Raw genomic sequence first — 13,552 nt, 5'->3', positions numbered from 1 at the left:
TCACAAAATGGAACCCGAGGGTTCAAACGAAATCCCTGAAAACGTAGTGTTCTCATTGATCGATTAATGCGAAAACACTCGTACGCACCACACTCGTGATTTGCGGTCCACTGACACCAAAATCGTCTATTTCCGACGACCTTTATTGAACGGGTTCGGAACCACCGAACCTCAGACCCTCATACTACAGAACTAAACAACCCTACCAACAAAGTCAAACTCCAAACCGACTCACCAAACAGTGATACAAAAGTTCTTCTTCTTAAAAGACCCCTTGGCGGCTATGTACGCCCCCCAAAGGGAATCTGGGCTACTGCCAACCCCATCGCAGCCAGCCAAAATCCAAATACAACCTTCTCTTAGAGCTACTACGGCTATGTTAGACAGTGTACCATCACAAGAACAATTTCCAGAGATTCGGCTGGCACATACAGATGGCAGAAATTTGGTACCAGTAAAAGCCCAGGTGCACCAGGCAGAAATTCAAAGGACGGGACTAACTCCCAAAACTAAACCGGGTGATGTAACTGAAGTACAGATAAAAACCGCAGCAAAACCAAATAAAATTAATACCGGAGACACCGCGGAACCCTCGAATCCAGAGGTCCTAGAGGTCCTAGAGGCTCTCATGGGGACAAGTATAGAGTGGGAAAAATCCCACTCTTTTACTGAAGGTTAAATTCAGGAACAAAATGACCCCTCACTTATAGCAAATCGAAAAGTCAGTGAAATTCCCCAAGGAAATAAGGAACAGTGCCGCGTTAATACAAAATGGTCAAAGAAGGAAAAAATAGACCTAATAAAATCAGCAGCAAGTCTAGCAACAAAGGAACTGCGGATCAGCAAATCGATTTCCAATATAAGCGAGGCGAACCTAATTGAAGTCTTGGAGTCTCTAGAAGGGATGGGACTGGACAGGGAGCAACTTACCACGAGCACAAAGAATACAATCCCACAAAGAAGAGCCACTTTGGTCTCATCAACACCTCTGAATCCTCAAAGAATTCAGGATGTCAACATAACAGAACTACAGGAGGATGGCCATAGCCCTATAACAAAGAAACAGCAAATCCTGTCTTCACCAATAACAATCTCTTCCGGAAATCGGTCAAGCCCCAGCTCGTCAGCTCTGACACAACACAACGATGACCGCCACAACACGAAATGGGCTGACAATTTGATTCAAACCTTGGAACAATCCATAAAGGTATTAAATTTCCAATCTGATAAAATGGACGTCTAAATTGACCTAATAAATTTGATGTCCAGTCACATCGCCAGAATAAATAAAAAACTGGACGCAATAACAGTGTTACTAATAAAAAAACAAACTCTAGACAGGCAGAGCGACACAAATAATCAACAAGCCACTTGCCGTATTAACGCGATAATAGAGAAACTGGCTACATTACCGGAAATCTTAAAAGATGTTTTAGGGGCAGCTAAACAGTCATTAAAACACCAGTGCCAAGGAACATTTCAAACACCAACTGCGCAAGAGCAAACCTCACACCTATCCAATGTCAACAATGAGGAAGCAAAAAATAAAAACAACGCTCAAAAAAATTCGGATCTTGAGATAAATCCAATCCAACGTAAAGATCAAACAGCGTCACCACAGCCAATAACAAAGGCAGAAGTTAAAATCACAAAACTGGAAAGAAAGCACGCAAGGAAGGCCAGGCTAAAATACAACAAACAACAAAACCCAGCTCCGGTTAAATTATTCCCACTCTTTACAGCAAAACCAAATACGGAAACAAAAGTAATACCTCGACCCCTACCTGAGGCAGGAAGCGTAGAAAGGAATCAAGCAGACTTTTCACAGTCCTCCTTCGCAGACAGTCAAGACCTTAAGCACACGGCAAAATCTTTTTCTGAGTCTCAAAACAAACGAGGAGTCAGAAGCCCAGTCCGCGAGGATAAAGCAATTGGTAAAGATATCCGGGTGGTGCAGCAAGAGAAGAAAATAAAAGTACGTGAAACCGAATTGGAAGAAGTAGCACACATGGAAAACCAGCAATTGCCAGGACAAAGCAGCCCGAGCGGTAACGAAGCAAAAAATAGTCAACAACTAGCATGGCAGGAACTAGAAACGCAAGAGAACCCAAATTTGCAGAACTTAAGCAAAACAGGTTAGAGGGAACATTGTCAACCATCCCTCAAATCCCCTTAAAACCAATTGCTGTAATACTAAGGGTGAAGGATCGTCACTGCAAGCTCTTAGTCCAGGAGCAAGTGGACCCACAAACAAAGACGTCGTCCCAAAAACATTCGGGCCCTCCAACTGCTAGGCTAGAGGTAAAAATTAAAAATCCGGCAGAGTACGAACGGGGAGGTAGTGAAGAACCCCTGCAAATTCTCAAAGGGACAGGGGGAAGAAATGGTAGCGTTCCACGGTCTTCTGAAAAGCAAGAAGTAAAAGACCCGTGTGAACTGAAGCTGTCTTTTATCCCGGAATACTCATCAAAAGGCACACAGGATACGCTCAATAGGGGAAACCTCTTGAGACTTTTCCATGAAATCCCTGAACTAAAAGGAATCTGTTCACGTGATTTAATTTCAGTGGAATTCAAGGAAACATCCCGAATGGGGTCGAGGAGTCCCTGACAACGTGGGCGTCCAAGGACCTGGTGGACAACATTGTAGCTATGAGTGGAAGATTTGAGACATGGGGAATCAGGCTTCAGGCAGTGCAATGCCCAATGTACCCGTATCCCTTCTTAAACAATCTAAATGAAGTGCAAAACCCACGAAGACATCAGCACACATGTTTATGCATAGCACGTTCCAATTCACCAATGTCATCCGTGCGAAACAATAGGCCCCCCAAAAGCGACAGCCTGGGTACAACTGGGGGAAGCCCCCAGGACCTCAAGGACTGGGACTGGATCGCAAAAACTCTGAATGACAAGTATTCCTAACAAAGGAATACAAACATCGGAACCGGCAAGGGAAAACAAGGAACCAACCAACATCTCGCTCTGTTCATGGAATGTGCACGGATTTAGGGACATGGGCCAAGACCAAGATACAGTAACCTTTTTAAATCAACAACAAATAATTATGCTTCAGAAAACATGGAACACGGGGGCAACCTCAATACCTGGCTTCATTGAACATCATTGCCTGGCAGAAAGACAATCAAATTATGACCATCCGAAAGGGGGCTTATCAACCTTCATAACGCAAAAACTGAATTGGGAAACCGAAGAAATAGACACAGGGGCAAACTGGATCCAAGTGACCAAGGTAACCGGCAAGGAACAAACCATAATTCTCCTCCTAATAAATGTTTACATCCACCCAGAGAGAAAGAAGCAAAATGGTAAATACATAACTCTAATAAAACTGCTAAAAGTACTGCAGAAAAGCCACACAAATGCTCAACTGGTGATCGCCGAAGACTTTAACACCAATCTCTTAGCGACCAATCGGGGAAGAAACTGTGAAGTATCGAACGGTGCGTTAGACTTTGTCCGCAAACTAGCAGCACTCGACTTAATAATCATGAACGGTAAATCCCAGTGGGACTCACCTCCAGTGGCAACATACCTGAGTGGAAAAGTCACTTCGACAATAGATTTTATTATTACCAGTATTAAGCAGCTTTCAGAAATAAACAGTTTCAGAATAATTACGCGAGCTGAAAGTGATCATCTGCCGTTAATACTGAATCTGAAGAATAGAACAAACTCCGCTCAGAAGAATAATGCCATTACGCAGTACCCAGAAACGTTCAACCTGCGTAAAGTAAAATGGCGAGGAGAGGCTCCTGAACTTATTGAGAACAAAGTAAAGGCCTTTATCGAAACCCAAGGCCCAGTTCAAGAACTTGCGCATGTAAGCCATTGGGAGAAAATGGTTGAGTTTTTACTTCAAACCTTCCCGGTTACCAAGCCACAGAGGTCTTTAATTACAGCCAAAAGGGACCCATGGTTCAATCACGATCTAAAAACGCGCAAAAGTGAGATCGCGAGAGAAGTGCGACGTCTATCCCGAGAGGGAGAAAAGGACCAAAAACAAGAAAAAATAAAGTTGCAGACACTAAGGAGTGCTTACAGAAAGAAGTTGAGGAAAGCAAAATCAGAGTATAAAGAATCAACCTGGCAGCAACTACTAATAGCTGGCAGAAAATCCAACAGCAGCGATTTTTGGGGGATTGTTAACATGTTAACAATGGGTCCAACACTTCAGCAACAGGCAGGAATCGGTGCAGAAATCTGGACAGACCACGTAAAGACCTTGCTCAACCAATCCAGGAGGGATCTAGAACAACAAACCCAGGGGCAACACCATGACCAAAAGGAGGCACAAGCCGGACTGAGTCATGCAACACCAACAGCTAATTCAGCCCATTTAAAGTCCTCTTTCGAAGAGCAAACTCCTCTGACAAATGAGAAAGAACTAAAAATCCTCATAAAGAAATTAAAGTCTGAGGGAGCAGCTGGGCCAAACGGCATTCCAAACGCAATCTTCAGGAATAACCCAGAGCTATGGTCTGAAATCCTAACACCAGTCTTCAACCAGATCTATGTAAACTCTAATATCCCAGCTTCCTGGAGGGGGACTGTCATTCACCCCATCTATAAAAAGGGAGATCACGGTAAGCCAGGGAATTACAGATTAATCTCCTTGATTGACGTGGAAGCCAAACTATACACCTCGTGCCTATTGAACCATCTGCAATGTTGGATGGAGGAACAAAACATCATCCCCAACTTCCAAACGGGATTCAGGCAAGGCATGGGTACTCAATCGAACCTTGCAACCCTAGCTCTCTTGACGGAACAGGTGCAAAGAAGGAAAGTCCGTCTCCTAGCCTGTTTCGTGGATATCATATCAGTATTTGACAGAGTGAGCAGGAATCATTTATGGAGCAAACGTAAAGGATGGGGCATACCAAATGCACTCCTCACCGCCATTGTAACCTTGCACACTGACACCTGGACAAGAGTCAAGCTGGGAAACGGGTCGAGCACCACCGGAAGTATCCCTACACAAAGTGATCTGTAGCAAGGCTGTGTCTTGGCCCCAAGCCGTTTTAATCTGTATTTATCGGACATTGCCCGACACTTTGAAAACCCAGACTGCCACCCCCCGAAACTGGCCAACAAGCCAGTCGCAATCCTCCAATATGCAGACGACATAGTCTTGTTAAGCCAAACCCCAGTGGGATTACAAAGATCAATAAATAACCTGGCATCCTACCAGGATTCGGAACAGCTAGAGATAAACAAAGACAAAACAAAAATTGTTCGTCTGGTTGACAGTAGGAAATGAAATTAAAGTTCAAATGGAGGGTTAAGGGGGCCCATGTGGAAGAAAAAAGTTCATACAAATATTTGGGCGTAATAATCGGGCAGGGCACAAGTCACAAAGAACACAAAATGTCCCTCAAAGCAAAGACCCAGTCCCTGATCTATGCCTACAGATCCTTGCGCAGAAAATTGAACTGCCCTAACCATTCGCATTTGTTAAAAGTTATGGCTGTACAAATCCAACCAAGTTTGTCATACGGTCTTGTTCCCTGGTGTGGCAAAGATTTGCATTTCCAGAACGAATTGCTGACAAAAATCTATAAAGCAGTTTTTGATTTGCCAAAATGTGCCTCGCCCGCCCAGGTAAGACTGTAATTTGGGCTTCAGGACCTCAAATACAGGGCAATGAGCAACTATATTAAATTCTGCCACACCCTTCGGTTATCCAAAGTGGACACTCTAAACAGACTCTGCTGGGACGAAGTTAGGTCACAGAACTAGCAAGAAACCCCAAACTCTTGGGAGAGTTATCTGAGTACATCTTTGGCCACTTTGGAACTCCAACCAGCATGGGACAACAAGATGGATCGAGCGTCCTTTAACAAAACTGTGAATGTCGCAAGTTAAAAGAAATCTTTATTGGAAGATAAATTTGCGCTCACAAAGAGACGCCATGCATGGACGGTCATGAACTCATACAGGTCTTCAAAGCCACAAGCCTACTTATCTGCCCATTTTAGTTCCCATTTGAAGATGTGATTTCTAAAGTTCAGGATGGGGGTCAGTGGTGGCTGGTGACTTTTCAAAGTGGTGGGGCAAAAATGTTAAAGGCAAGTTTGGCTTAGTGAGTGAGATTAGAAAGGATGATGGACATTAGGGAGATTTAGGGGGGTGTTCTCCCACAAAACGTTTGAAAAGAATAAGAGGAAATAACACATTTCAAAACCAGAATTTCCACCTTTGCATCTCCACTCTAACCCTACTCAGCACCACCACTATCCCAGTCATAACATCTGGCGATTACATTATCTTCTCGATCGGGTTTTCACAGCCAGGATCACAAAATTAAAGCGCAGTTTAACGGATCTGCAGTACTGGAGTTCCAAGATCTGGTGTGCCATACTCATGCTCTCAGTGGCCTGCTGGACATTTGGTTACAACCACCACTCCTTGTCAGGTTTTGCCACACATACACATTGAGTGGCAGAGCACTTTGCACTGTTTAACTCATCAGATTCTCAAAGCGCAGCATGCTCAACAGCAAGAATATTTGTGTAATAAAACAGAGCTAATCAAGCACTTCAAAGAGAAACACTATTTTAACACTATTTAGGTAGTGGCACATAAAAGTGGGGGTTTCTAAAAGAAGCTTGAGCAGGAATCTTTTTAAAAATGCGTGGTTTATGCAATTAAAGGAATGGTCTAAATCACAAATCCGGTCTCTCATATTCAGAAAAACTTACTCCACAAATATTGAGTGAAATTAGCATTAAACAAGTTTTTTTTTATCAGAAGCAGAAAAACATCACACAAGGTGCACTCAAAATTCTGAGGGACAGTGCCAGTCATTTATATTTATTGTAAGCCACTAAAAAACAATAGAAATCTGTGCCAGAACTTTTTAAAATTCCAACAAGGTATTAATTTTGTCTTTTTTGCTGGAGCTTCTCAAAACATCATTCTACACCTGACTGTCTGTCTCCCTTTGCTAGGCAACCTTTTGCCTATGGCTTTGCTTCAGCAGTTTTAAGTGGAGCACCTCTAGGGCCTACGAGTTTCAGCCATAACTGCACCTTTATGCTGCTGCTAATAACCCACATGAGACCTTAACTCCAAGTGCTGTCATCAGCATGTAAACATTCACTCTAGGTTGCCTGCCACATCGGATCACACCACAATACAAATTCCATCATACCGTGCTCTATCCTTCATCAACACCAAAGCACTTTTACGTAAATCTTCTAGATTTACTGCAACCAACAAGCTGTCTGAGTGGTAGGGGACAGTGGTGTGCCTCCAGCCCACCTGCCTCACGCAGCTGCAAACAAAGGAACAAATAAAAGTAAAACAAACCAGTTGCTGACAGGCCCCATGGCGGCAGGACTTGCTTTCGCTCAGAGGTAACGGCCTCCCTGGATGTCATATTCACTCAGGGGAAGATTTGGTTGTTCAACCTGCTGCACTGTGCGTTTTTTGACTCCGGTGATTAAAGAAATGAATTTAGGGGCTGAAAGGGATCAGTTTCAACCACTTTGTCTAATTATTAATTGCTGCCAATGCCCCGACCCGGCCCACTTAAAGTGTTGGATATGATTGAGGTGCACTTTTTAAATGTTTGATAAATTGTTCTTAAGGCCTTTTGTCAACTTTCTTCATTTCATTCCACGGCAGAAGTGATTTAATTGTTGCAGAGTTGGATGGAATATGAAAAGAGTTCACGAGAATGTTTGGTTCATAATACTGAACGTGAGATGAGTAATTCGGTGGGAACGATTTGGGGGGGGGGAATTGTTGGCATGAGTTGCATTGATCTGCAACTTCTTTTTATTGTGCTATTTCCGTCTGCTCGGAAAGCTTTTTTGCCAGCAATATTAATTAAGGGATAATGTTTCTTTATGTTATTCATATGGAACCTGAGCATTCTGTAGGGTGTGGTGGTCACCGGCTCATTTCAGCCAGCTGGAGGACGTCACAACGATCATCAGCTCCCCTCCTGCACAACACCACATCACTACCCTGTTCATGAGGCGAAAAGGCTCGTCATTGCCTCACATTTAAAGAAATGTGTGGCTTCAAAATAAGGCCACACAGTCAACGTTGTACCAGACGGCGTGCAGTGCAGGAAGTTATGCTAACCAAGGCCATTAATACTATTAACAGTGCACTGGGCGAATGCTTCCTGGCAGTGGGCAAATATCTGCCCATGGTCTTGAAAGTCTGTGTAACACACAAAGCCCTTCTTTCTGTGGCAGGATTGCGCCTAACATCACCGGAGACCAACTCAGCAAATTCATTTAAAAGTTGTGTATCTTAATGGCGTGGAAGGCAGCATGATTAAACAAGGTTAATTTTGTACATTAAAAAAAAATACCACCACGCACGGGTCACACACTCCATATTTGCTATTATCAAGAAAACACATGTGCAGTGCACGGTAGACAAATGGACTTTTCACACCTTGGGCCAGGCCTATGAAACACAAGGACCATTAAAAACAAGTGCCCTCCGCTGATCTCTGTGCTTCAGCTGCAGGTCACGACTTGGAATACTGTTCAGGCCAGGGTAACCCTGCCTTCCATCCTCCCAATGTCGACGAACGGAGCACACGCAGCATTTATAAGCGGCCAACTGCAGCATTAAGCAATCTACGTGTTTCTATTAAACAACAGCGCTAGTAATTAGCACAGGTGTAGGTGCGACCTCATCTAACTCACATTCAGCATTGAAAACGGTTTCAAAGGAGAAGGGCGCATTGTCTCGCTCTTTCCCGGTTCCGAGCGGCTGACTTCTGCTGGCACGTGCTGTGGTTTCTGGATGTCCCCACACGCTGTTGGCATGGGGGGGAGGGGGTGAAGGGGGTTTAAAAAATAAATAAATTAAAACTTACCTTCCCCGGTCCCGGGCCGCGACGTCGAGGCTGATATAGAAGACCCTCACTGCAGGCACGAGGCACGAGTCACGAGTCACGAGGTCTACGGCGCTCACTCTCCTCGTGACTGTTACTCAGCCAATCCTGGCGCAGCATTAACAGTGCCACTGCGCCAGGATTGGCATACGAGCAGGGCCAATATTGCCCATAATGAGACCCGGGGAAGCCGGGTCCCTGCCTGTTTGACTGCTAGGGGGGGAGGAGGAGGGGAGGTACTGCAGCGTGTGTGCGCATGCGTGGGCAAGTCCTAAAAATGACTAGTCCAAAATGCGCACACTGCTGCTGCCCTGGCTGCCATACTTCTGCTCACGCTGCCTGTCATGATGTCATCACTCACTGCCGCAGGCCCGCCCCCACCCTTCCGCGATGATGAGGTCAGGTCCGATCAGTCATGATTCTGTCGTGCTACACACACAGACTGGTGACAGCGCTCATAATTGTATTTATTAAATTGATAATGGATTGAATGCCTGCCAATTCGTGATAGTGACGGTCGTCCTGGCTAGTGGGGCAACGCCCCAACGCCCCCAATGGACGCACCGCCACTGATGGGGGTGCATGTCTCCAAGGATTTATCCCCTTCTTGGCTGACAGATTTTAACTCAGAACGTTGTCGCTTATGCGGATTCCAAAAGGAAAGCTTTGGCCCATTTGCTGTGCGCATGTCCAGCCATGTTAACCCAAAGGAGACAATACCTAAAGGCGATTTTTATCAACCTGAACATTCGCTCTAGCAGACAAGCATTGATAAGCTGGCTGGAGGGTTCGTCATGTATCTTGTCTTGCCGAGAAGTCGAGTTTATGAGATTAGTCAACAGCTGCTTATTGCAAGCGGATGATTCTTAATCATAATTGCATGTAACATATTCCCATACTTTTAATTTGGTTGGTACATAATTTTAACTTTTTGCTGTAACTTGATCTAAACATAGTTTTAGAATGATTTTATAATAACAGAATTTTAAACATTTGAAATGTATGGGAGATAGAGCACAGATGTACATTTGCATATATGACACTTCTAGTTGTTTGAGTAGATGAAAATCACTTATTTTTATGTAGGGGGGTATTGTGATGATTTTAATTAATCAAGCAATAAACATTAAACTTGAAACTTGAGTCAATTGTGTTATCTTTCTGCTGTTTAAGGCAGCACCCACAAAGAAAAACAAGCCATAGTTGAAATCAAAATATTGTTGCAAAGTGGTGTCAGTCTGGATCACTTCTTGTCCTCTTATATCTGTTCTTAGAGATATCATTATATAACTTAAAGTCTTCAAGATACGATGCAGGTGCCAGAAACACAGGAGGCAACAGAAAGGACACATAGCATATTCCAGACCATCCAACAGGTAGTTGGTAATATCCCTTATTACTGCAGACAAAGTAAGTATTGTGTGAGGATATAAAAAAACTGTTATTGGCACCTACACTAGTCAGAACCAAAGTACACTCACTTCTCCCCACTGGAATTCTCCCAACACTTCCTATGCATAAGTCTGCTTTAGCTCTGGTAACAGAAATCACAAATGGTCCAGTGTTCTTAATAGTTCTCCTATTTGGAAAAACATATGGCGTAGAAATATTCTCAGGTAGATGGCCTTCCCATTCTCATTTAGTCCCTTCAGCTCGAGGATAACCATCTTCATCTGGATAACACGCTTTATTGAGATGATAATTAATTCTTCCTACTGCCGCCTTTCCAGAAGCAATTAAAAGCGCAAACCAAGCTTGGCAAGAACCATTATGCGAGAAAGGAAGAGGAATAAAAGTGTTCCTCCTTTCTTCTGGTGAGCAGGTATCATCCCACACACCCAACAGTCAGTAGTATTTGTGGCATTGTGAGTGTGATGCAGCATCTGAATAAACGTGTTGTTCAGGTAGGATTGTCGATGTTTCTGCTCATGGTATGGAAGCGTAAAGTAATGATGTTCAGCTGGCACTGGAGTAGTGGCAATCAGCAGTTGCCGAGCAGGAGCCACTTTCTCAACAAACCAGGTTATCACTGCTATAGCCACCATAGCAACAACAAACCCCACAGCACAAATGATCTTTTTATTACAGATCTTAGCAACAGTTGATCTCCCTGCAGACATTATCACTTCGTTGTTGAAACAATCATTGGAGCTCTAAAGTCCTGGGCAGCCGTTGGTTTCTTTACCGAGGGTCAAGACGGGTGTCACTATGTAGGACTGATCCCCCTCTTGCCACATCAGCACCATTTTACTAACCCAGGATGGTAGCTCAAGCAGTCTTCTTAAAAAATGCAGACTCTTTCCTCGGTCTCAGTTGGTATCGAGATACTCCAGGGATCGTGTGGTCCGGAAAGACTTCCTCAGATTCGTCAGGTGAAATAGCATGGCCTTTCTCCGTTTCTTGAACCTCTTGATGGTCAGTCAGCACAGCAGGTTCCACCAAGGTAGGCGACACTCGCTTGCAGTGAGTGCTATGGATCCAGTTCTTCCTGTTCGTCACCAGAACCGCTGTCCTTGTCGCTAGGAGCACATGCTCCGGTCCTCGCCACCTCGGCTCCAAGCTGTTCGACCTCTCAAAACACTTAAGTATCACTTAGTCTCCGGGCCGGAGTTCATGGGCCTCACCTGTAGATCTGTCAGGAAGAGCTTCTCGAACCTGTTGATGAATAGAGATCAGTCAACTGTGCTAAGTAATCATTCATCAGAACACATGGTACATCATGTATGGGGCGTGGCTTAGGAACTCCCCAAATGTTCATCAGTCACCCAAATATCACTTCATATGGTGCAAGCCCAGATCATGAATGTGGGACTGATCTTAAGTACAACAATGCCAAGGGTAAGGCATCAGGCCATTTCAAGGACGTGGAAGCAAATATTTTCGCTAATTTCAAATTCAAGGCTACGTTATACCTCTCCTTTAATCCTGCTGATTGTGGGTGGAAGACTGCATGGAATTTCTGTTTGATCCCTAATCCTTTCAGGACATACTCAACAACTTGCCCTATAAAAAGAGGTCTCTTGTCTCTCCACAAAAGTTTACAAACACCATATCTAGGGAATAATTCCTTTAAAAACACCTTTGCTATAGTGAGAGCCGTATTATCCTTTGTAGGGTATGCCTCTATCCATTTACAGAAGGCACATACCACCAGTAGAACATACTTCAAGTTATTGCAACGTTCAAGTTGGATATAATCCATTTGCAAAACTTCAAAAGGTGCAGTTGGTGTAGCAAACCCTCCTGTAGGAGTTCGTATCCCTTTTCCAGGATTATACTGCCAACAGATTAAACAGGATTATACTATCATTTTAGCTGTACCGGCAATTTCTAGATGCTCCCAAACTTGCACAAGCAATTTAGTTATTGCTAAAGCTCCAACACGTGCCGGCCCATGAGCAATCTGAACCATAGGCTGTAAAAAGGCTACAGGCAGTTTCCACGTATTCATCTCTTTATTGCGCCAACAGCCCTCATCATCCAACATTCCCTCTTTAGACCATTGCTCAAGTTCTTCCACTGAAGCAGATCTCTGTATTTCTAGCCCTTTCTGTCTAGCATCATGCCAATTTTCAGCTTGTGACTTCACTACGTACATAGATGTAGTACTTCGTTGCATCGCAGTCTCACGAGCTACACGATCTGCAAAGGCATTGCCTTGTCCTGTCTTATCAGTCACTTTCTTGTGTGCGCTACACTTAACAATAGCAATTTTCTTCAGATATGTCAGTGCAGTCAGAAGATTACGCACTAGTTCTCTGTGCATTATCTGTATCCCGTGGGATGTAAGAATGCCTCTTTCCTTCCAAAGTAGACCAAAATCATGGGCCACTCCAAAAGCATAGCGGCTATCTGTATAGATGTTCAAACACAAATCAGTGCTAAGTTCACACACTCGTATCAAAGATATTAGCTCAGCTGCTTGAGCTGACTTTTGTGGTATACGAGCTGTCTCCATTACTGTCTGAAGTGTCGTAATTGCATATGCAGCTGAAGTCGTGCCATCTGGTAACTTCAAACAAGACCCATAAACCCACAGTTCCCCATCTACATCTGAAAGGGGCATATCTTGCAAATCAACGCAACCCTTTGCCTGTTCCTCAGTAAGGAATATACAATTGTGAGACTCCTGTGACTGAGTCTGAGTCGCTGGATATGGCAACAAAGTAGCTGGGTTCAGAGTCGCACACCTCTTTAGGGTAATGAGAGGGGCCAACAGTGTCAATTTGTATCCTGTCAAACGAGCACTAGTCAAATGTTGTGTCTTCGTCTGATTCAAAAGGGCATCAACCGCAGGGTATACGAGTACCAACAATTTATGTGACAAAACTATCCCTTCACTCTGACGTATGGACACGGCTGCTGCACAAGCAACAGGATCAAGAACCCCTGATAAATATGCACAGGGACGCAGCTTGTCACCATGTGTCTGTACTAAAACTGACAATGCATACCCATCTTTCTCGTGTACATAGAGTGTAAAAGCCTTCGTGTAATCTGGAGTGCCTAACACTGGTACAGAGCAAAGAGCTTGTCGTAACTGACTAAAAGCATTCTGGCATTCAATCGTCCATGGAAGGGGCATTGGAGTGTCTTTGGTCAAAAGCACTAACAAGGGTTTAACAATGTGTGAAAAAAACTAATATCCATTGCCTACAAAACAAAG

Source organism: Lissotriton vulgaris, chromosome 3_2 (assembly GCF_964263255.1).
Source record: "Lissotriton vulgaris chromosome 3_2, aLisVul1.2, whole genome shotgun sequence".
In the NCBI taxonomy this organism is placed as follows: Eukaryota; Metazoa; Chordata; class Amphibia; order Caudata; family Salamandridae; genus Lissotriton; species Lissotriton vulgaris.
Note: the sequence above shows the minus strand (reverse complement) of the source record.